Here is a 23,416-nt window from a genome sequence, read left to right on the forward strand (position 1 = left end):
TATTTGCTTTATTCCATCTTATACACCTCTGTTCCAGGGAATTTTTTATTTTCCAGACTCTTTGAGATCCCATGTGGTAAAAACTGTGGGCAATATATTCGGCTGTGTTCAGGAGAATTGACTTTATTCCAAATATGGCTCAAATGTCCCGCAGGGTCCCAGCAAGAGAATTAGCCACTGAAAATGGGCTGTAGTAGAGGTGGGGTTGTGCAGAGATAAAAGGGCTCTGGGACTTACTGAAAAGAACAAGGTTGTTGGTCCAAAGTGGCCAAATGCCCATAGTTGGAACAAGAATACAATACACAGGCAAGGAGGAAGTCCAGAAAAACAGGGTTCAGGATAACTTAAATGTGTGCAAGGTACTCACCTGAAAACTGAATCAGAGGGTCCGAAGCCAAGAGCATCAAGAGAAACCATCTCTTCTTTTCCTCCAGTTGAGAGGATGACAAGTGAGGTAAGGAATAAGGGCAAGGTACAACATGATGGATGTGAGCTGAAGCAGGCATAGGGACACCCCTGACCTTAACTCTCTAGATCAGGGGTCCTCAAACTACAGCCCGTGGGCCACATGCAAATACAAATATTGTATTTGTTCCCATTTTGTTTTTTTACTTCAAAATAAGATATGTGCAGTGTGCATAGGTATTTGTTCATAGTTTTTTTTTTAAACTATAATCCGGCCCTCCAACGGTCTGAGGGACAGTGAACTGGCCCTCTGTTTAAAAAGTTTGAGGACCCCTGCTCTAGATCCTAAAGTGTTAGGTGGGCCAAATTTGAAGACACATGCAAAACAGAGCATGACATGTCTTGAGGAGCACAGAGTCATAAGAAAACTAAGGATGTGGATCCAAATACAGCACCAAAATTGGCAACATCTCCTGAGGTCAATGGTAGGAATCAGAGAATGAGATGGAAGACAGACAGGGACAATGAGAGCTAAACATATGATGATTGGCTTTCTCTTGGCTTTCCTAATTTCTCCGACCTTCTGACCCTGTTCAGCTCAGTGTCTTTGTGACTTCTCATTCCAACTCTTAAGTTTTGGAATGTTCCAGGATTTTGTCTTAAAACCGTTTCTTCTCTTAATTCATATCCTCTCCCTGGGTGATCTTATTCAGTCACATGGCTCTAAGTATCCATTTGTTGACAACTCCTAATTTTCTCCAAACTTAAGAACTTCTGTAAGTTTCTGGAAATGTAGGACCCCTCCAAACTTATATCCAACTCCCTCCACTTAGATATCAAATAGATATCTCAGATGTAAAATGCCTTAACTGGACATTCTTTTTGAGAAGTAAACAAAGAACACTATATAATTGTTAACTATTCTTTTGTTTGTAGCTATAATAACTAGATTGCTTTATAAGACCCAGTTAAAATAAATTATTTTTTAGATAATTACTTAAAATGACATAAACAGTACAACTTTAAAATTAATGTTTCAAGTCTATTTACATACATGTTCATTTATACATTCCTTTAGTAAGAGTCTACAATTAACCAGACTCAGCAATTCAAAGAGGCATAAGACATAGAACCTCTCCTCAAAGAACCCAGCATCCAGTAGTGGAGACAGACACATAACAAATGTCAGTGAGGCGGAGAAGAGAAAGGCAATAAGAGTAACTTCCTCTTGAGGGTCATTGTTAATTACACACTATGGAACACCATTTCTCAGAGGGCTCCAGTCTTGGCAATATTAGCTTTAATCCTGGAAATTAGAAGAGTTGTAGGTAAGTTCACAACTGTGCTTATAGCTAATAACCTCACAAACTCTGTATGTGTCCGATATGTGTTATTTTATAAGCATCATCTCATTTAATCTTTACAATAACCCTATGAGAAAGTTGCCATTTTGTTTAATTAGAAAATGGAGGTTTAAAGCATTTCAATACTTGCCTAAGTCACCCCAAGTAATAGGGTGGGGAAATCCATATCCTTAACCACTATTCTAAACTGCCTTTTTACAATTAGTGCTTTAACTAATGAAAATGGTGGTAGGTGGTTTTTTTGTGTGTGTTTTTTTTCTGTCTCTGTACTAAAATAAAATAAAAAAATAAATGTATGAATGATCCAAATAGTGAATATCCATTATACTTTAGTAATAATCCCCAATTACTAAACACAATTGGATAAAAAGGACAATAGCATAGGAAGCTGTGAAATGGTAGGATCAGTTTTCAAAGCTCATAAAGACACAGCAGCAGTAGGGATATTATTTCAAGTTTCCTGCTGATTGCCTTTGGAGATAAGCTCTTAGTTCTAAAGTGCATTCTGTGTTTTGGGCCTTCTCTTATTACTATAACACAAGCCGAGATGGAAAAATCATCAACCTTGCAAAGACTTAGAGAATAGAAGCCACAGCCTACAGGAATATCATCTCTTAAATTTATTACCTGTTATGCATTGATTTATCACATATGGCAGGAATTTAAACCAGATGTCTGCTTAACGGAGGGGCCATCCCATGCTGGACAGGGGAGAAGAAAGGAATGCGACCTCATCTAGAAAGTAGAGAATGAGAACTTGTAGGTGATTCAGAAGTTTCCTTTTATGTTAGTTATACAATAGAGTAAAAGTTCTTTGATCATCTTTTCAAATTAACCAGGGCTTCATTTCTGAATTTGGAAGTTGTTGAAATTTCTGGCTTATGAAATACATTATTTTCATTTTGAGAAAGACCTAATATTTTCAGAGTAACTTTTATTTAATCTAAAGCAAAACATTCTTGGAAAATGCAGCTCTAATGTGTAAATATTAACATCTACTCATCCCCGTTTGCTCATTTTAATGTGGAATTTAGACATCACATTCTAATAGCTAGAATTCAATAGCACATTTTTGTCTGCCATCTGTTTTTTAACTGAAGCTTTAAAATATCTTTCAAGTTTATATTTAAACTAGAGGCCCGCTGCATGAATTCGTGCACGGGTGGGGTCCCTCAGCCTGGCCAGCGATCAGGGCCAATGGGGGGGTGGGGGGGTGGGGGGGGCGGGTAGCTGGCTCGGGGGAGGGACTGCGGGAGGTTGGCCCCAGCAGCAAGCTAACCAACAGTTGATTCCACCAAAAATCGGGCTCCCTTTTCCCTCCTGTCTGGGTCTGGGTGCGGGTGAACCAGATTCAGGGCTGTCAGGGCACCAGCAGCGAGGTTTGGGTCAGTGCACATCATAGCTACCGGCCAGTCGTCCAGTCATTCTGGTTGTTCCGGTCGTTCAGTCATAATGGTCGCTTGGGCTTATATATATAGATACCAAAAGTTACTTTATTTTAAGGATGTACATTTAAGAAAAAAAGATTTTTTTCACATTAGCATAACATAAATTATCAATCTATAAATATATAATTTTTTTATTTTTTAAAACTTTAAAATTATTAGTGGAAGAAATATTTCTCATAATAAATGTTTTAGTTTGGAAACAGTCTTGGAGCAAAAAATACACAATATGGAATACCTGCAGGCATTCCTCTATTTTTGAGGGGAAATTATCTTGAAAAGCATTAATTAATTGAGCAAAGATATCTTTCTCAAAAGTACTTGTGGTTTAGTTTTCAGTTTATTTTTACTATACATTTTATGTGATAAGACAATTTTTTTCAAAACGATTAGTCCATTTAAACAGTTATATCACAGGAGAACAACCCAAAACAATTGATTATACAAAGGAGACACGCACATGTGTACTCTTACATGTAGATTGACTGCCAAAGAGAGTTACTTTGCTCAAAGCTAGAGCAGTCATTGACAGTCTATGAAAAGCACAGAAGGAAAGCCCTTTTCTGTGTAAGGAAATTCAACACATGCCTAAAAGAAGCTACGTGAACGTCTCATTGTATGCCTATAACTGCCTAAACAATTGGTTCATTTGTTTAACTTTTCTCAGACATATATTGAGCACTCATTGTGTTCTGAATACTCTCCTAGGCATAGGGGGAAAGAAAATGAAAAAGATTCATAAATGATATGTCTTGCTTAACCAGTGTAAGGTAATTATCTGGTGACCTTTCTTTCTATAAAAGTTAAATTTACATGCAACAAAATGCAATATATGCTAAGTATATAATTGGATTAGTCTTAACAAGTGTGTATATTCATGTAACCACTGCCCAGTCAAGATATAAGACACTTCCACCACCCCTAGCAAGTCCCTTCATGTCCTCCTTCAGTCACTCTCCCTTCCCAAATAGGCAATTTTATTCTAATTTCTGTCATCATCAGTGAGTTTGTCTGCTCTTGAAGTCACATAAATGGAATTAAACAGTAAGTGTTATTTTCTGTCTGATTTGCTTACTCTGTGCAATGGTTTAGAGATTCATTCATATTGTTGTATTAGTAGTTCCTTCCCTTTAACATGGATTAATATTCCTTTGTATAAATGTACTTTTAAAAAAAAAATCCATAATCTTGTTGGCAGACATTTGTATTTGTTTCCAGTTTTGGGTTGTTAGAAATAAAGCTGCCATTAACATTCTTGGTTACATTTTTGTGAATATATATTTTCATTCTTTTGGATAAGCCAGGAGTGGAACTGCTCAGTCATTAGGCGGGTGTAATTTATTAAAAGCTCCCAATAATGCAAAGAGGCTGTATCATGTTATACACCCACCAGCAGTGTGTGACAGTTCCACTGCACTACACATTCAGCAACAATTGATGTTGTCAGTCTTCTTAGTTTTAGCCATTTTAGTGGGTGTGAAGTGGAATTTCAATGTGGTTTTAATATTTCCCTGATGACTAATAATGTTGAGTACCTTTTCATGTGCTTATTAGCCACTTGTATGTCTACTTTTGTGAAATGTCTCGTCAAGTCTTTTGCCTATGTTTAATTGTGTGTGTGTTTTCTTTTGTTTTTGATTTGTAGGAGTTCTTTATATGTTGTAGTTTCAATGCCCTAGAATTCCTCTATGTTCTCCCTATTCATCCCTCCCTCCCCCAAATCCCTGACAACCATTGATGTACTGTCTCTGCAGTTTTGCCTTTTCCGGAATGTTATATAGTTGGAATCATATAATATGTAGCCTTTTCAGATTGGCTTCTTTCATTTAGTCATATGCATTTAAGGTTCTTCCATGTCTTCTCAAGGCTTGAACAGCTCATTTCTTTCTTTCTTTTTTTTTTTAATATATTTTATTGATTTTTCACAGAGAGGAAGGGAGAGAGATAGAGAGAGTTAGAAACATCGATGAGAGAGAAACATCGATCAGCTGCCTCTTGCACATCCCCCACCGGGGATGTGCCCGCAACCCAGGTACATGTCCTTGACCGGAATCGAACCCGGGACCTCTCAGTCCGCAGGCTGACGCTCTATCCACTGAGCCAAACCGGTTTCGGCAACAGCTCATTTCTTTTGAGCGCTGAATAACATTCTATTGTCTGGATATACCAGAGTTTATTTATCCATTCACCTACAGAAGGACATCTTGGTTGCTTCCATGTTTTTGCAATTAATGAATAAAGCAGCTATAAGCATCCATGTGCAGGTTTTTGTGTGGACATAACCTTTCAACTCATTTAAGTAAATATCAAGGAGTACGATTGCTTGATCATATGGTAGAAGATGTTAGTTTTGTAAGGAACTGTCAAACAGCCTTCTCAAGTGACTGTACCGTTTTGCATGCCCATTAGCAATGAGTGAGAATTCCTGTTGCTTTACACCCTCACCAACATTTAGATGGTCATTCTGATAGGTGACATTGGTATCTCATTATTGTTTTAATTTGCAATTGCTTAATGACATATGATATTGATCATATTTTCATACTTATTTGCCAACTGTATATCTTCTTGGTGTCTGTTAAGGTTTTTGCCTATTATTTAATCAGATTGATCTAATTAAAAATGTATGTAAACATTATAAAGATAGTAACACAATCAAGCTAATTAACATTTCCATCACCTCACATAGTTACTATTTTTTGTGTGGTGAGAACACGTAAGATCAACTTTCTGAAAAATATGGACTGCTTCATGAATTTGCATATCATCCCCGTACAAAGGCCATACTATTCTTTTCTGTATCATTCCAATTGTAGTATGTGCTGCCAAAGAAAATACTCAGGTTTTATTTTTTTTCATACATTTTCCCAGTTGTTCCAACACCATTTGTTTAAAAGACTTCCCTATCCCATTGAATTGACTTGGCACCTGGTAAATACTCAATTGACTGTATAGTATGTGTGGATCTATTTTTTATTTCATTATTCTGCTCAATACACATTTTATTTTATGATTGTGATGTATAATCCAGGCTCGATTCATTATTATAATTTACACGTATTTATTATAATTGTATCCATTTTAAAAATTCCACATGTTCATGGGTCCCTAAAAGTATTATGGGCCTTAGGCACTGTGCCTAAGGATAACTGGCCTTCTAGGGGTAAAGCTAGCTTCTGCACATGTAGCCATGTCAGAAACTAGCTGTAGGGGCTTATGAAATTTTCTCTAGGAGCATCAGGTGAGCTTGTAGGCCCTGAGCAATTATCTAGTAGCCTGTGATCCATTACTCTTAATGCGATATTCATTGTATTATCCCTGACCCTTCAGTAAGGTCTTGCATGCCTTGCAATAAGAGGTGGCGATCATCTCTACATAGGGATATGCTCTTATTAAGTCTGTCTGTAGCGGGAGGTACCCTATTTTTGTGAGAAACTATGTAGCGATAGCTCTGCTTGTATTGGAGGAGGCGGTGAGGGGAAGAATGATGTATTTCTTCCTTAGCTTATTATAATTAGAGATATTTGTATGAAAATAGAATCTCTGCTACTTAAGTGTTGCTCAGCTCCTGCTGATCACTTCTCACTCACAGGCATCGTCCTTTGTGATAGAATAGTTGCTGTGGAGATGATTATCCTGTCATGGAGAAAAGAGACTTATGAATTTAAATAAAGAATGAGCAGCAGAAAAAGAAAAAAGAGCAGCAGGAGCAAAAGAACGATGCCAAAAGCCAAACATTTAATCCAATTTTACTTTCTCTTGCCTTTTAAATATTTATTACATCATAAAGTTGGGTGTACCAACTTAAAAAAAACACAGTTCAGGGTTAATGACAAATAATGACAGAAGGAAAAATTAAAAGAAAAGGCAAGATATATTGCTGACATTCTTTACAGAAACAAGAGTGTGTGCAAGTTAAAAAACACTCAACAATAATAAACATACGCTATTGGGCTGTACTGCCATGGTTTAGATAAACAATTAAGCTATTTGGATAGTTCTATTGCAGCCCAACTTTTGATAAGGTGTTGAGGTCACTCAGACATATTCAACAAGTAGAAAACACAGAGTGTTGAGCTAGAAAGACTGTGCGTGGGCTTTGTATCAAACAGAGCTGGATTGACTATCACAAGTATTGATTTTAGGCAGGCTACTTGGCCCATTTCATCAAGCATAAAATTGGGATACATTTGTAGGGTTGTTTTCTGGGATGTTCAACTGGCCTGAATTCATATGGCCATGCCTGTTATTTATAGCCAATGTCTATTCTGGCTGGTCATTGCACTCATCCTGATAGGCCAGTGTCCATTTGGTACTAGTTATTATATTTTGTGAATATCATCTATGTGAATCAGGAATATCATCTATATCATCTGTGTCAATAGGCTATGCCACAGCAATAATTTCTAACACCTCAGTGGTTTAACACAATGAAATTATGTTTTTTGCTCTCATAGATTTCCCTGTGGCTGTGGTAACTGTCCTCCCTATTGTGACTAATAGCTTCCAATCCACGATCGTTATAGCAGGAAGAGGGATGGACATGGGGGAGGCATACCAGCCTTTAATTTCCTTGGCTTGAAAGAAACAAATGAGATTGCTATTCAATTCATGGGCCAGAACTAGTCATATGGCCCCAATCTATCTGTAAGGGAGGCGAGGAAATGTAGAGGAGGTTATGTAGTTATTGGTGAGCACTCAGTGCCTTTGCTACATCATTCCTTGTTTTGTGGGGATTAGATGAAATGCATATAAAGGTTTTATAAAAGTCGTACCTGATGAGCTAGGTCAGACCACAAAGGCTGATCCAGGTTTAATTCCTGGTGAGAATGACAAGTTGGTTGAGATTATTATTATTTTTTAATATATGTCGATTGATTTCAGAGAGGAAGGGAGAGGGAGAGATAGAAACATCAATGATGAGAGAGAATCATTCATTGATTGGCTGCCTCCTGCATGCCCCCCACTGGGGATTGAGCCTGCAACCCGGGCATGTGCACTTGAAACGAATCGAACCGCAGGCCAACGCTCTATCCACTGAGCCAAACTGGCTAGGGCGAGATTATTTTCATTTTCACTTAAGAAAGAATACGCATAAAATTGACCCAGGATACAGGGCAGTACATGTTGACTACAGCACCCCAATGCCTCCACCTGCCTTTTTCCTTAAGGAAGCATGTCTCAGGTTCAGCAGCCTCAATGGCCGAAATGGGGGAGGAATTTGCCAGGTCAGCAGAGCCCAGAACAAATTGTCACTATTTTGGGCCGGACTGGATCGTGGTGGTGTGGGGATCAATGGGGAACCACACATAAGGTCCCACCTATAAGGGTCAAAGAATTTCTTGCTGAGTCTAAGTTATCTATTCCATGATTTATTCCTCATTGAATTTTTGAGACTGCATTGATAATTTCCTGAGTTCATACTGTATGCTTATGGTAAATTTATACTATAATTCTATAGGGAATGCTCAAGAAAAAAACCTAGCCTCTTTTCCTAAGGAATTTATAACCTACTTAAAGAGATGAAGTCACTATCAGTAAACAAGTCAGTCAATAAATGGCAAAGAAATATGACTACTTACTATATACCTAAGAAAGAAAATTTAAAAATAAGGCCGCATATAATAAGATGTTGATTTTGAGGTACACATGACCCCCAAAAATAATAAAAGGAGAGAAAAATTACTAGCAAAGTTAGTAGAAGTCAGGCAACATTGCTTCTCCATGGACAGTTAGAGAATATTTTGGTGTCGGTTCAAGTGACAAAGCCAAGAAGTGCAGAAAATTTCAGACCACATCCTATATAATCCTATATAATAAAAGGCTAACATGCAAATATAACAGCAGAACGACAGGTTGCTATGATGCGCACTTATCACCAGGGGGCAGACGCTCAATGCAGAAGCTGCTCCCTGGTGGTCAGTGTGCTCCGACAGGGGGAGCTCTGCTCAGCCAGAAGCCCTGAGCCTGGCTCATGGCTGGCAAGCTCAGGGGTCTCACCTGCCTCTGCAGCAGTGCTAAGATGTCCAACTTATGGCTCCCAGACTACAAGAGGGTGCAGGCCAAGGCTGAGGGAACACCCCCCCCACCTGAGTGCACGAATTTCGTGCACCAGGCCTCTAGTTTAATAATAGGACTGATCTTGGAGGCTGAAGAAATTTCAACCCAATTGCTCTGGACAAGGTGACACCAGGAGTAACTTGGATGCTGTGGGAATGGAATGCCTGGGGGAAGACTGGGGAGACACAGCGAGGGGCTAATGAGAAAGAAAAGTTGGGCTAATATACTTATACCAATAGGTTCTAGGCCTTTTTGAATTATGCTACAATTGCAATTTTTTACCAGTATATAGTTTAAATCTTATTATATTCTAAGCATTTCCCCATATTCTGAAATAATGCGTAAAACACCCCAATTTAATCAAATGCTTGCTATGTGACTTTCAAATCTCCTAGCCTCAAATTTTTCATCTCTAAAGTAGTGATAACAGTACCTACTTCACATAGATACTATAAAAAAAATAAATGAAAGAATGTATGTTTCTGAACACGCATTTTCTAATACCTGAGGAATATTTTCTGTCCATTACAAATTATGTGATGATAAAAACTAAAATTTTTCTTAATACTAATGATTAAGAAATGAGTTTAAGAAATTATTTTGTATATTTCTTTATGTTTGGGGGGAAAATTAAAACCTGCCAGAATTCAATAAGTATTGTCTGAAAAATTTGCATAGTTTATCAACTAAAACATAAGTAAAGTTGTTATTTGAAAAATAATTTAAATGTGTCTTGGACGTATTAAAATTACTTAAAACTCATGGCATGTTTTCTTGTAATGAAAAGCTCCCTTAATTGTATCCATTCAGCTCACTGAGCCACAGTATCAAGAAAACGGCCTTAATTCCTAGTTTCAGATAAAAAAAACCCTGAGTGCAAATGTGTATATTAAAATGAAAAGCAGTCGTGCGTGACAAAATCTCAGTGCATTAAGAGCATAGGCTTTTGAGTCAGAAGAAAATAGAGTTCCTATCAAGTTCTGTCACTTTGTAGTTGTTTAATTTGGTGGTGAGGGACAACCTCATTTGCTAAACTATAAAATAGGGTTGCATAGACTCACCTGCAGCCAGGCTGCAAGGCTACAAGAACATGCATTTGAAATGACTAGACATGATAGATGGCTAATAAGTGGTACCTATTTTATTATTCAGCATGTTCTTGGTAGATAGACTAGTGACCCTGATCTGTAATTACCTAGCTACTCTGGATTCATCACAATTAATATAATATAGTAATATAATTTGCATAGTTATATATACCGGCTGTCATCCTCACTGAGGGTACTGTTAGATGTGAAGTAAAAAATCTGCAGCTCGCCATTTTCATCAAATAGTAATTCAAGCCAGGCTCCAGAAGATGAAAAACAGAAAATGGAGATGCAAGGTCCAAGGGCACTAGAGTAAAAAATGACTCTTGGACAATTTTGAGAAAACGGATTATTTCAAGGCTGACATTTATTTGAGAAATAGCATTAGATCTGTGTGGTGAATTTTGTGCTTGGAGGGGACATGGTTTAGCACTAAAGCTTTTCATATATTTAATAGTCTTATAATGTGTTAAGTGCAGCAAATTAAATAGCTATTTGAGTGCTTTTTTGATGTGCGAAGCAATGTACTTAATTGCCATTACTAAGTGTCTTTAATTTAGTGAAATCTCTCCCCTGTCTGTTATGGTTTTGACTCTGATAAGATAGAGACTATTTGCTTTCTTCCCTGGGCTACAAGCAACAAATTCAAGGCAATTCTGCTGTTGAGGGCTACCCAGACTAGAGAATCTTTACTGGGCATTCTTGTCTCCAGTGGCTCAGCAGGCTATTCTGTTAATGGTTCTGCATCATTTTCTCTACTTGAGCCAAGGCCAAACCATGAACCTATGATTCTAAGAAAGTGGTTGCCTTCATCTCCTGAGAAACCTGTCAGTAAGGCACATCCAAAAGAAAGACCACAGGAGTCATGCTCATATTCATCTATTATTGACAAGCCCTCTTTTTTCTCAAGCCAGGGTTAGGAATAAAGACTATAATCATTTTGAGAACAGTAAAACATCTTTTCACAAGTAATGCAAAAAGAATGACCTTGTACAAAGGTCATTTTACAAGTGTACACATAATTCTATAGGATACATTCCTAAAGCAGAATTGCTTCCTCAAAAAGGATGCACATTTTTAATGTTGATGGATATGCAAATTACTCCTCAGTTGTATCAATTTACACTGTGTCCAATGGCCTGTTTCCCACACTTTTCCCAACGGAAGATGTGATCCAAGAAATAATATTTCAGTACTGCTTTAAAGTGAAGTCCTCTTTTTATGAGTAAATTGAGCATTTTTTTCTATATTTAAGAGCCATTTGTTTGCCAACATACTTATTAATATCCTTTATCAGTTTCTATTTTGGTGGTGGTGTTTTTTAATAGATATAAAGGAATCCTTGATGTATTGGGGAAATTAGCCTTTCATCTCTGGTTCAAATTGCAATTTTTTCCAACATTTAATTTGTCTTTTGTCTTGTAATACTCTTTTTAAATGAAGAATTTTAAATATTTATATGGGTTATCAATCTTTCCTTATAGGTTCTCCAGGGTTTCTTTGTGTTGCATTATATTGATAATAAAATTGACATCTTTAAAAAAATCAAATATATAAGAAATTTCATAGTAAAACAAAAAGAACCCAATGGACACAGAGCCATAGTCTTATACAACATATATATAGTGTGTATGTGTTTGGTATCCTCTTTTTTCCCCACATAAACATTGCAACATGTCTTAAAGTATCATGGTTTATTCAACAATTATTCCATCCAGATGGAGCCTCAACTCTTTTGTGTTGTACTTGGAACTGCTTTCGCTAATTTAAGATTATAGAAGAATTTTCCCATAGCTTTGAGCAGTACTTTTTAAATTATATTTTCATCTATCAGGAATCTATTTTTATGTTATGTTTGAGGGTCTTTTTTTCCAGATGGCTACCAGTTGTTGCAATAAAATACCATACCAGTTAAAATGCTGTCAGTGATAAGTGACAGAAGTCAACAAAAAACAGCTTTAGAATTCAATGTATGTATTAACTCACATAACCAAAAAATTTGGTGTAAGGTCATCAGAGAGTTAATTCAGTGGCTCAACAATGACTTCAAAGACCCTGCTTCTTTCCACTTCTCAGTGTGTTCATTATTATTTTTAAAAATATGTTTTTGTATTGATTTCAGAGAGAAAGGGAGAGGGAGACAGATAGAAACATCAATGACAAGAAGAGAATCCTTGATTGGCTGCCTCCTGCATGTGTCACACTGGGGATTGAGCCCTGACCAGAAATTGAACCATAACCTCCTGCTTCATAGGTTGACACTGGCTGGGCTGTTGACTTCATTCCTGATTCAAACTGAAAAATGAGGGCTGTGCACTCAAAACAAGCTTAGTGCTATAAGAATCCATTTAACTAGATAATGACATTTGTGTACCACTAAACTTAGATGACCAGGTTTGCAGAATACTTTCACACTATAAATCAACCAAATCACATCTTTCAAAAGCTATTGTGTCCAATACAACAAATACGGCTTCATGATTCTAACGGAGGCTATGTGGTTACTTTTCACTCTGGAGTAGAATTTGGGAAAATTGGATTCAACTCCTTACCAAATCCTGCAGCCCACCTGCATCTGAACCCGGGTCCCTGTCTTGCCCTTGAGTTAGGGAAGAAGCATCCTTCTTCTATCAAGGCCAAAGTCCAATCCTTCCACGTGGCTGTGTACCTTCATTATTACCTTGCTCTCCTTCATCTCCCATTTCTTCCCTTCTCCTGGATTGTTTCTATCAGCAGCCTACATACCTCTCTGGGTCCCCCTTCTGCTTCCAACCACCACTCCATTTTTCTTTCTCACATAATGGAAAAAATTTCTGAAAGCTACTTTTTGTCCTCACCTCCTATTCTCTCCTCCTTAAACTTCAGTCACACTTTTATTCTCCCATTCCCACACTGATAAGAAACAATTCTTATTAAGGTCGTCTGCGTAGACATCTGTGAAGTCAGACTCTGGATTTTCCTCTGACTCACCTGGCAGCTCTTTCTCAGCCCCTTTTCTGGCTCCTCCTCCCTCAGCAGACTTCTTGCAGTGCTCCACGCTCTGAACTCAGTTCTCCTCTCTTTTCTACCTGAACTCTCAAACTTCACATGTCCGAAGGAGAATGAATCATTTCTCCTGTTCTTCCAATTCACTCTTCCCAGAGTTGCTTCCATTACTGTAAGTGGTATCTTCATTTTCCTAAATGCTCACATGCATCCAGCAGAAAGTCCTTGATGTATCAGAATGATGCTCTAACCAATGATGGTCTGGCCACAGCCTATCAGAAAGTCCTACAGATACTTACAAAACAAGTCTTGAATCCAGTTACTGCTATACCTTAGTCCAAGTGACCACCATCTATCCTGGATTACTAGGACAGTCTTTCAGTCAGTCTCAGAATCTCCTCTCTTTCTCATTCTAGTCCATTCTCCACACAGTAGTCTTTGTGATTTTCCTAGAATGAAAAGTGGGCTATATGACTCCTCTTCTCAAAACTTTTTAAATGGTGTCTCATCACCCTCTGTAATAAAACCCAATTCCTTTTCCTGATGCACAGGGCTCTACAGTGTGTGGTACCTGCCTACCTAACTTCTTCTCTGTCATTTTCTCTCCTCTTCATTCCAGTTGAAGTGCTATGGTTGTTTTTCTTTGCCTCAAGCACTTTGAACTTACACTTGGAATATTCTTCCTCCATACATTTGTGTAGAAGTGTCCTCTTACTCAGGGCTCAGCTCATGTGAGAGTTCTTAGAGAGCCCTGTGCTTTATCTACTAATTCAATTACGTCTCTCCCCACCCTCCATCATTCTCCACCACAACTTTCTATGTTAGTATTTACACAGAGCAACACTATGATCAGGACCTGAAATTAATTATTCCCGTGTCCCCACTGGAAGATAAGCTCTTTTGAAGGAGAGACTTTGGCTATCTGATACTCTGCTGTGCCCCGCCATTATCTGAGACAGGGCCAAACATTTATCCAGTAGTGGGTATTCCATAAATGTTTGTTAGCTGGTTTATTACCCCATCTCTGTTTTGGGGTGTCATTTTACCTCTTCGGATCTCATTTTCTTCAATATTAAACTTGAAAAAAAATTCCTCTGGTTTAGCCTACCACAATGACTATGTCTTAGAACCTTATAGCAATGACAGGAAGTCTTGTCACACCAAAGACTTGTGTCTATGTAGAACATTCGTTCATTCAACAAGCCTTTCTTGAGGAGGGCTGACCATAAGCCTGGTGCTGTACTGGGCATCAGAGGCCAGGTCATAGCCATGGAGATGATAGTGCATCAGCCTTAGCAAACATATAAACATAGAAAACCCAGGAGGCCGATGCCACCTTGTTCTCCAGGTGGTTTTTTCCTGATACTACACTTTCAGGGCAGCTTTCTCAATACTATTTAGTTTATCTACACTGGGCCCTCTCTAAGCTAACGTTATTGCTCTTGTAGTAGTTAATTTCCAAGAATTCTAGGATTAAGTGATATAATTTATGTGGCTATAACTTTAATAAAAACCATGTAAAACTTAGCTATTAAGGCTGCAGAATTTCTGCAAATCTGATTTAGTTCTAATCCAAACTCTGCCATGCTTCCTAATTTAATTACAGCATGACTTGAAATAAAAATGTGAATTTCATGAATCTAATGTTTTAAAAAATGAATAAGATGAGACTAATAAGGGACTCTATATACATTTAGGTCATGATATGCCAAAGGACTGGTAATTCTCTTGCTAAAATCTGAGCTGATTTAAAATCTGAATTTGAATGAGACAATATTTCATCAGATGTCTAGAATGAAAAGAAATCACTTTCAGAACTGACTACAGAGAATGAAAAATGACTAAGAAAAGAAGAGTGAATTGTTATATATTGTGCTAACTGCCGTTTGTTGGCATATGCTGTAAATCACTCATAGAAAGCAATGTCTACTTATATTTGCTTTAACCAATTATATAAAGGGATATAGGATAGTTATAGAGTGTTTTAATCTTGTATATAAACCCTATACTTAAAGCCTTATATTGGTCAAAATGTTTTTGGTTGGGAAGACAGAAATCCAATTCAAATTTACATAACAAAAAGGGGAGCATTTATCTTTTCCTATAACTGGGCAAGCCAGGACTGGACTAACACAATGTCATCAGAGAATTCCTTTCTTTCGATCAGAGGCTCTGTTTCTGGTGGAGGAATGTCCACTAAGCAGCTCAGCATTCATATCCTACCAGCTTATCAAGCCCAAAGACAGTCTTTTTCAATTGCTAAAATAGCGAAATCCCAGGCAAGATCCTGATTGGCCTGTTTGGAAACAGACTCACCAAATGTATTTAAAGGCTTTCATGCACCTAGAGCAGTGATGGCGAACCTTTTGAGCTCGGCGGGTCAGCATTTTGAAAAACCCCAACTTAACTCTGGTGCCGTGTCACATATAGAAATTTTTTGGTCTTTGCAACCATCGTAAAACAAAGATTTATATTTTTGATGTTTATTTTATATATTGAAATGCCATTTAACAAAGAAAAACCAACCAAAATAATGAGTTCGTATGTCACCTCTGACACGTGTGTCATAGGTTCGCCATCACTGGCCTAGATTATGCTTTTCTCCTTCAAAACTGTTGTTCCTGCCATGAGCTGATTTTTAGCTAAATTTTAGGAGCCTGTAATCTGATTAAATGGATTCGCCTTGAAGTATTTCCTATGATAGCTTTATCATTTGTAATCTAAATGAACTGCAGATCGGTACAAGGTCAAAATGAGAAAAGGAATTTAAGGTAGTGTGGATGAAGACAGTTTTAAGCAGGTACAATGAATCAAACCAATGTACAAGAGGTTATATATTTTTCTCATATGCGAGGCAGATATGTTGTAATGTACCCCGCAAATCACAGAAGGACGCCTCAAGAAGTCGAATTTTATTGCAATCCGGGACTATGAGGGGCCATTCCCCAAATCTCATAGTGATAAGATGGTCGAAAAACCAGGCTTATATAGGCAAAAATCACAAAGGTATTGATTACAGCTCAAGGTTTGGAATGAGGAACCTGGTTTGCAAAAAAGCAGTTTACAGAAGCAGAAGCAGCATGTTAATTATAGTTTTGGGTCTCGGGGTCACTGAATTGACAGAAACACATTATCTAGAGCCCTCGGGTCTAGAATGAGGAACCTGGGTTAAACTTAGGCATGTTATCTAAATTACAGTTTTTGTTTTGGGTTCTCCAGAACACTGAGTCAACCGGGACACGTTAACTGGAGCCCTCTGACCTTGGGATGATTGTGCTGTCCTTCCCAGGTAAAGGAAAATGTGCTTTCTAAGACCAGTATGACCACAACCAATGGGATATTCACATTACAATCAATAGGTATTTAATCGAATGGGGTGATTTATATAATTCAGAAAATCAAAATAACCTGTCTATTGTTAGACAAAGCAAATAGGTACAAAAGCCAAACAGCAGGGTCAAAGGTAAACTATAGTTTCTACCCGAGATGATTGCTACCCTACGTCAGATTTATCTGGACATCTCTGCCCTACCTGCCCACACCATTTGTAACTGGAAATATTTGGAGTTCTATTGGGGGATGCTGTGCAAGTGGTCTACCCTTGGTTTAAGCAATGAGGGGTGCACTGTCTGTAGAGAACAAAAAAGCAATGATAAAACTAAGTCAGCTTGCCTTACTTTTATCATCAGGTATAGGCATTCTAAACAATGTCAGTGGTATAATATCCTTTCCCACCTCGATGGACCGGTCCTAGTGCTCCTGCACCCCTTGGGGTTTCCCTGTCAATACTTACATCTCCCCATTCTAGACATCAGAATAGAAGTCAGAGCTCTGGTATCTTATTATTTTTTTTAAATATATTTTATTGATTTTTTACAGAGAGGAAGGGAGAGGGATAGAGAGTTTGAAACATCGATCAGCTGCCTCTTATACACTCCGTACTGGGGATGTGCCCACAACCAAGGTACATGTCCTTGACTGGAATTGAATCTGGGACCCTTGAGTCTGCAGGCCGACACTCTATCCACTGAGCCAAACTGGTTAGGGCTGGTATCTTATTTTTCACAGCTATTGATACCTGACTCGGAGAATTAATGTGTTGGTGACTTGCACTATAAGAAAAAGAGTGAACTATAACTCCAGGAAGAATTAATCAAAAGACTGTGCTTCACAAAATAGATGATGATCAACATCAAAATGTGATATAAACAGTACATAAAAGCTTGGATTATAAAATAATAGAACTAGCTCCCAAAATTAATTCAACAGGAAAAGTCTGTTCTGGAAGAGTAAATTCACTTGTCAGCTGAGCATAAGACACTTGTAACAAATAGCTGAATAATGCTAAATGACTGTTAAACTAATTTAAGTGCAAGCATATGAATTTGATTTGGACCAGAGGCTGTGTGTCATGTCCCGCATGAGCATATAAATCCTGCCCCCTCATGGAGTATCATTGCTGGTCCAGCAGGTGGCACTCTTCCCTTTGTGCACTGGTACTAAACTAACAACCAGCCGAATACAAGGTAGTTCCGAGCCCGGCCTTCAGAGGAATCCGTAGGGTCTGTTTATCTATGGCAATAATATGGTTATAACTTTTACAAGGGCAACTGCACTGATCTGGTCTTTGTCGGGTTTGGAGATTGGTATCTACACATCTCAGTGCCCCTTTGGTTCTAGAGTTTGCCATCCTTAGTTCTAAGCCTTCATTGGTTTTTGCTAAAATATATGGATTCTGTGTCTAAAGTCTTATGCAATGCTAGAGATCTATATAAAATTGTGATGATTCATATTGTATGTTGAGAAAAAGCAATGTTTCTCAATTTTTTAGAAGAAATCTTTTTCTAATACGTTTCACATACCCCCAGAGCTCCTGAAAGCTTCCCCTCAAGAATCACTGATGAGCATAAGTTGGAGTCCGTCTGTGTATGTTATCCCTAGAAAACATTTTATCCAGCTTAGTTTTCTATAGTTTGTATTATGAAAATAAACAATTTATGTCTTCCAAATATACCACTTAAATATAATAGGTACCTATTTTTCCTTTTTGAAATTGGTCCTCGTGCCTTCCCTCCTGTAAAGTGTGATTTGCTGGTCAAAACAAAGGTACTATAATAAGCATAAGAATAAAAGGCAAACAAACATGAATATGTTATTAAAATAGTTACAGTTAAACAGTTATAAGATACCTTTTCATTTATTACTTCTTGTCATGCTAGCTTCATTTAGAGAATGTTAAATATGTACTAGGCATAGTAATGCATATCCAATGTATTACATATATGCTCTAATTTTCACACTTATTTTGAAGATAAGGAATATAAGGCTTAGAAAATTTATATTATTTCCCTAAATTATGTGGCAAGTTAGTATCAAAATGAGAATGGAGGTTCTAGAGCTTACACTCCTGAGAAAGACAACATATTAGATTATCACAACAGTCTTGCTAGTAATTAAAGTACCTTCACTAAAAAAAAAAATTATAAAATGTTAACCTGCTTTGTACAACAGCCTATAAAAGATATTGTTGATAAGGTGAGGCATTCTTTAGAAACCGTACAAAGAAAAGAAGAGAGTGTTAAGAAAGATGGCAGGGTACCACAGACTAATTTAATTGATTTTACACTTTCTCTGTGGTTAGCACAATTTTCTAAGAAGATAATTCAATAAAGAACATAGGAAAATATGTTTTAAAAGCAAAATGTATTTAATCTGCAATGTGTGCCACAGTAAATGGGTCAATGTCTTTAATATATAGAAAGCTCCTCCAAATCACTAAGAATAAGAAATCAATAGAACGGAAAAGTACAAGAACAGTCAATTCACAAAGGAACATACATGTATAGCCAGAAAACGCACAGAAAAAATAATGAATCTTTCTCATTAAGAATTTCAAAATTAAACAATACAATGTGATACCTATTTCTATTCCCAAATTGTCAAATATTAAAAGGAATGAAAATAATGATGATAAGAAAATTATAAAAGATATGAAAATGTCGAATGTGATTGAGGAATGGGAAAAGGTATGTATACATTACTGGTAGATAAGTGAATTAAGTTGCATTTATACTCCCATAGACTTGGATCTAGATATTTATTTAAATGGAAATATACAAAATGAAAAAATTATGACACAAATTACAGAATATATATAGTATGAATTTTTTGTAAATAATTGTAACTAAATTTATATGTAATTATAAATTATAATTGCACATATGTAAATCTGTAGGAATCTAAACCAACTTGGGGTTATTGGTAATTGAAATTATCTAAAGATACTGTATTGATATTGAGACTTGGGTGGTTTTCCCCATTTTTTCTTTTTGCTTATCAACAGTTTCTAATTTTCTATAGTAAAACCTAGAGTACTTATGTAAATAAACAAAAGCAAGATTTAAGATAAAAGTAGTAGTATGGTGCTTAAGAGGATGAGCTCTGGAGTCAGATAAGTCCAGCTTATAGGTGATCTTAGATAGATAAATCCTTTAAACTTCATAACCTTGGTTTCCTCTTCTGTAAAATGATGATGATGGTAGTGCCTACCTTAGTGGGTTTCTGTGAAGATTACATTAGATAACTGTGCAACTTACAATCAATCACGTTTTTGCAAAGTTCCTCCTCCTATATTATGGGGCTGTGCAAGGTACTTGGGGAAGTTCAAAGAAGTTTGAGATTGTACCTCTTTTGTGGGCAGTTAAATAGACAAGGTCACTAACTGCCCAAATAGACCGATGTCACTAAATCCAATGGGAACAGGGTATCCAAGGGGTTCATAGTTCTATGTCGTGCGAGGGCATCCCAAAATACACATTTTAAAGGTACTAGATGTCTATTTAACTCATTTGTTCCCTTTAAAAAATGTAACCTAAATGGGTGAATTTCATGCTATGTGGATTTATCTCAATTAAGACATTAAAAAGGCAATTATTTTAGTATGTGTTATTTACCTGAAAGAAATGGTTTTAAGAATATTTTAATAGAGAATATAACATTGCTTAGGAAATTTTCTAAACTAGCTGATTTGAATCATATGAAGTTGAATCTGGTTCATAAAGTTATTGAATTGCTTGGAGACTAATTTTTAGTGTGTGATTAATAAAATGATGCCCACATAGGATTTGCAAGTGTTAAATATGACGACTAAAATAATGAATTCCTTAATTTTTTTTTCTTTCTGTAAACCGATTGGGAAAAAGTGCTTTATTTGTTTGGGTAAAAAAAGGGAACAGATGTTCTTTCTTAATGATTTTCAAGGTCCAATTAAAATTTCATTCTCTCTAAAATATTACTTCTTTGACCACTCTTGTTCTTATTGATAATAACAATTCTAGCTTCCACTTACTGAACACTATGTCCCCAGGAGTGCCTCATAGACCTGATCAAATTTAATTTTGATAACAGCTCAGGAGGTGTTATTAGCTCCATTTAATAGATAAGGAGACTTAGAGAGGTAAGTTGAGCAACTTGACCAGGTCCAATGGTTATTAAGTTATCAGGTTAGGATTCGAAGCTGGAACTGTTGAGTTACAAAGCTTGTTAATACTACACCATACAAATTCTTCCTTGTACCCTGTTCCATCTGTGAATGCTGCAAATGAGCAAAGAATGATGAATCAGAACACTCAGCCTACTCTCAGAGTATTCCCATTAAAAGGTGACAAACTAAAACTATATTCTTGCAGAAGACCCAAATTAGTTTTCATTATTATTATTATTATTAATAATAATAAACAGTATTCTGAGGCACACTTATAGCAATTTATTAATAAAAGAAAACTGCTCTGAAGAGATGTGCTTAATCCTTAGAGCCAATATTGAGAAAAGAATTGAACATTGAATAGATTAAATCATTGTGTCTGTAGCTATTTGGAAACGTTCTTTAGTCAATGAGATCACAGCTTTTACTGAGTCCTGAGTCTTACATGTTTTTTCATTCATTCACTTATTCAGTGGTTATTTCCTGAGTACCTATTATGTGCCAGGTGCTGTTCGAGGCATTTTGAGATACATCAGAGAACATAATGAATAAAAATCCTTGCCCCTAAAGAAAAAATAAATAATGAAAAACAAACAAAAGAAACAGCATCAACAAAGAAAATCCCTGACCTCATGGAGTTTCTGTCGCAGCAGGGAGAGACGGAGAGAGAAATATATGTCAGATGATGCTACGTGATACCAATAGAAATATGAAGGGTAAGGAGCAGAGAAATGAGGGCTGGTGTTTAAATAGGGGGTCAAGGAAAGCCTCTCTGAGGTGTTACCATTTAAGTGGAGATATAAAATCAGTGAGACTTACAGAGTGAACCATGCGAATATCTAAGGGAAGAGCATGGTGTGGTCTTAGCAAGAGCAAAACAGCCACTGGGGCTGGAACAGAGAGAGGAAGGGGAGAGCTGTCCTGGGTGAGGGTAGAGAAGAATTTGGGCCTACTGTCAGTGATAGACTTTGTGGCTTTTTCTCTGAAGAAAGGAGAAGCATTAGGAGGCTATTGTAATTATCCAGGTGAGAAGTTATGTGGGTGATGACAGTGGAGGGAATGACACATGATTGGACACTGAAGGAATTTTGAAAGTACCGTTGACCCTTGAACAACACAGGGAATTAGGGCATCAACCCTCCCAAAAGAAAATTCACGGATGACTTCTGACTCCCTAAATTCTGGGGTCCTCAAACTACGGCCCGCGAGCCACATGCAAATACAAATATTGTATTTGTTCCCATTTTGTTTTTTTTACTTCAAAATAAGATATGTGCAGTGTGCATGGGAATTTGTTCATAGTGTTTTTTTAAACTATAGCCCGGCCCTCCAACGGTCTGAGGGACAGTGAACTGGCCCCCTGTTTTAAAAGTTTGAGGACCCCTGCGGCCTAAATGCTCAATATCCACAGGGGATTGGTTCCAGGATCCCCGTGGATATCAAAATCAAGGAATTTGAAACCTGGGTATATCAAAGTCGACTGTATACTTATTGAAAAACAACTACATATAAACGGACCTTCGCGGTTCAAAGCCATGTTGTTTAAGGGTCAGCTGTAGAATTGAGAGGATATCTGGATGGATTGGACTGCAGGGTGTGAGATATTGGGTGTGAGGTGTGAGAAATCTTTGTGTTAACATCCTAGAGAATTAACTTCGGAGGGAAGAGCCTTCAAAGTCTCTCTCAGGCCTGGCCCTTGTGTGCACAGACCATTTGACCTTGGAGGTTAAGTCAATAGGAGTCATTGAAACTCTAACTGCTAAGAATAGGAAGACATGAGTGGTAGCCCTTCGGCCCAAGCTGGTTCAACACTTGGGAGAGGTTGCCAAGCTAAATAGTGGCTGTGGGAAAAGAACAGATGCCCCTTCCAATGAACTGTTTCCAGGTGGTCAAGGAGAGGAACTGAACCTAAAGGTGCAAGAACAGGCTGATCAAGTCTTCAGGAGTTTCTGGGCTGGGAACACAGTGTGGAACCCAGCCCTGGGTTGCCCTAAGTTTTCTCCCTCCCTCCCTCCCTTCCTTCCCTGCTACCCTACCTCCCTCCCTTCCTCCATCCCTTCCTTCTGTTCTTTTTCTTCATTCCCCACTCCCTCCTTGGCCCGCTTTTTACCTGCAGGAAGGTACAGTTTACACTTGGTTCTCAAACTCCAGCAGGTGTCAGAATTACCTGGAGTGTCGTGAAAACACAGATTGCTGGGCCAACTCCCAGAGTTTCTAATTGTGTGTGTGTGTGTGTGTGTGTGTGTGTGTGTGTGTGTAGATGAGGCCGAGAGGGAGGGAGTTGACATTTTGCATTTTCTTACACGTTCTCCGGTGGTGCTTGAGAAGAACTCTTGCTTCTTGTATCAGAGGCCGTGAGTCTAGAACTCCGCCTGGTGAGACGTGAGCAGGGAAGGTTCCAGCTCACAGGCCTTTCCAGTCCCCTGGGAAACGGTCCACCTACCCCGAGGTGTTTCTCGGCCGCCCTGAACCGCTGAGAATAAGAAGCAGAAGTCGGCGAAGTGAAGGCGCGGGACGTCCTTCCAGACTAGACAGCCCCTGGGGACTCAGCGGCGGAGCGGAGCGCGGGCGGGAAGGCGCGGGGCC

The 23,416-nt window shown here is 37.9% G+C and overlaps 2 long non-coding RNA genes and 1 other non-coding gene across 5 annotated transcripts; all 3 read right to left on the bottom strand.

Moving 5' to 3' along the window:
- Positions 1-1,406: 1,406 nt before the first annotated feature.
- LOC132221345 (uncharacterized) lies at positions 1,407-23,413 on the bottom strand. Of its 2 annotated transcripts, none has more exons than XR_009449957.1 (3): positions 23,274-23,413; positions 2,397-2,504; positions 1,407-1,711 (listed from the first exon to the last, which is right to left on the bottom strand). It is a non-coding gene; the product is annotated as an uncharacterized LOC132221345 (long non-coding RNA). The 2 variants fall into 2 exon arrangements; XR_009449958.1 differs by lacking the exon at positions 23,274-23,413 and adding an exon at positions 3,116-4,945.
- On the bottom strand, positions 5,338-18,455 carry LOC132221346 (uncharacterized). 2 transcript variants are annotated; one of them, XR_009449960.1, is made up of 4 exons: positions 18,382-18,455; positions 18,210-18,284; positions 13,647-13,796; positions 5,338-6,850 (listed from the first exon to the last, which is right to left on the bottom strand). It is a non-coding gene; the product is annotated as an uncharacterized LOC132221346 (long non-coding RNA). The 2 variants fall into 2 exon arrangements; XR_009449959.1 differs by lacking the exon at positions 13,647-13,796.
- Positions 5,948-6,050, bottom strand: LOC132221510 (U6 spliceosomal RNA). The gene has a single exon (XR_009450037.1). It is a non-coding gene; the product is annotated as a U6 spliceosomal RNA (small nuclear RNA).
- Positions 23,414-23,416: the final 3 nt, after the last annotated feature.

Source organism: Myotis daubentonii, chromosome 18 (assembly GCF_963259705.1).
Source record: "Myotis daubentonii chromosome 18, mMyoDau2.1, whole genome shotgun sequence".
Classification (NCBI taxonomy): domain Eukaryota; kingdom Metazoa; phylum Chordata; class Mammalia; order Chiroptera; family Vespertilionidae; genus Myotis; species Myotis daubentonii.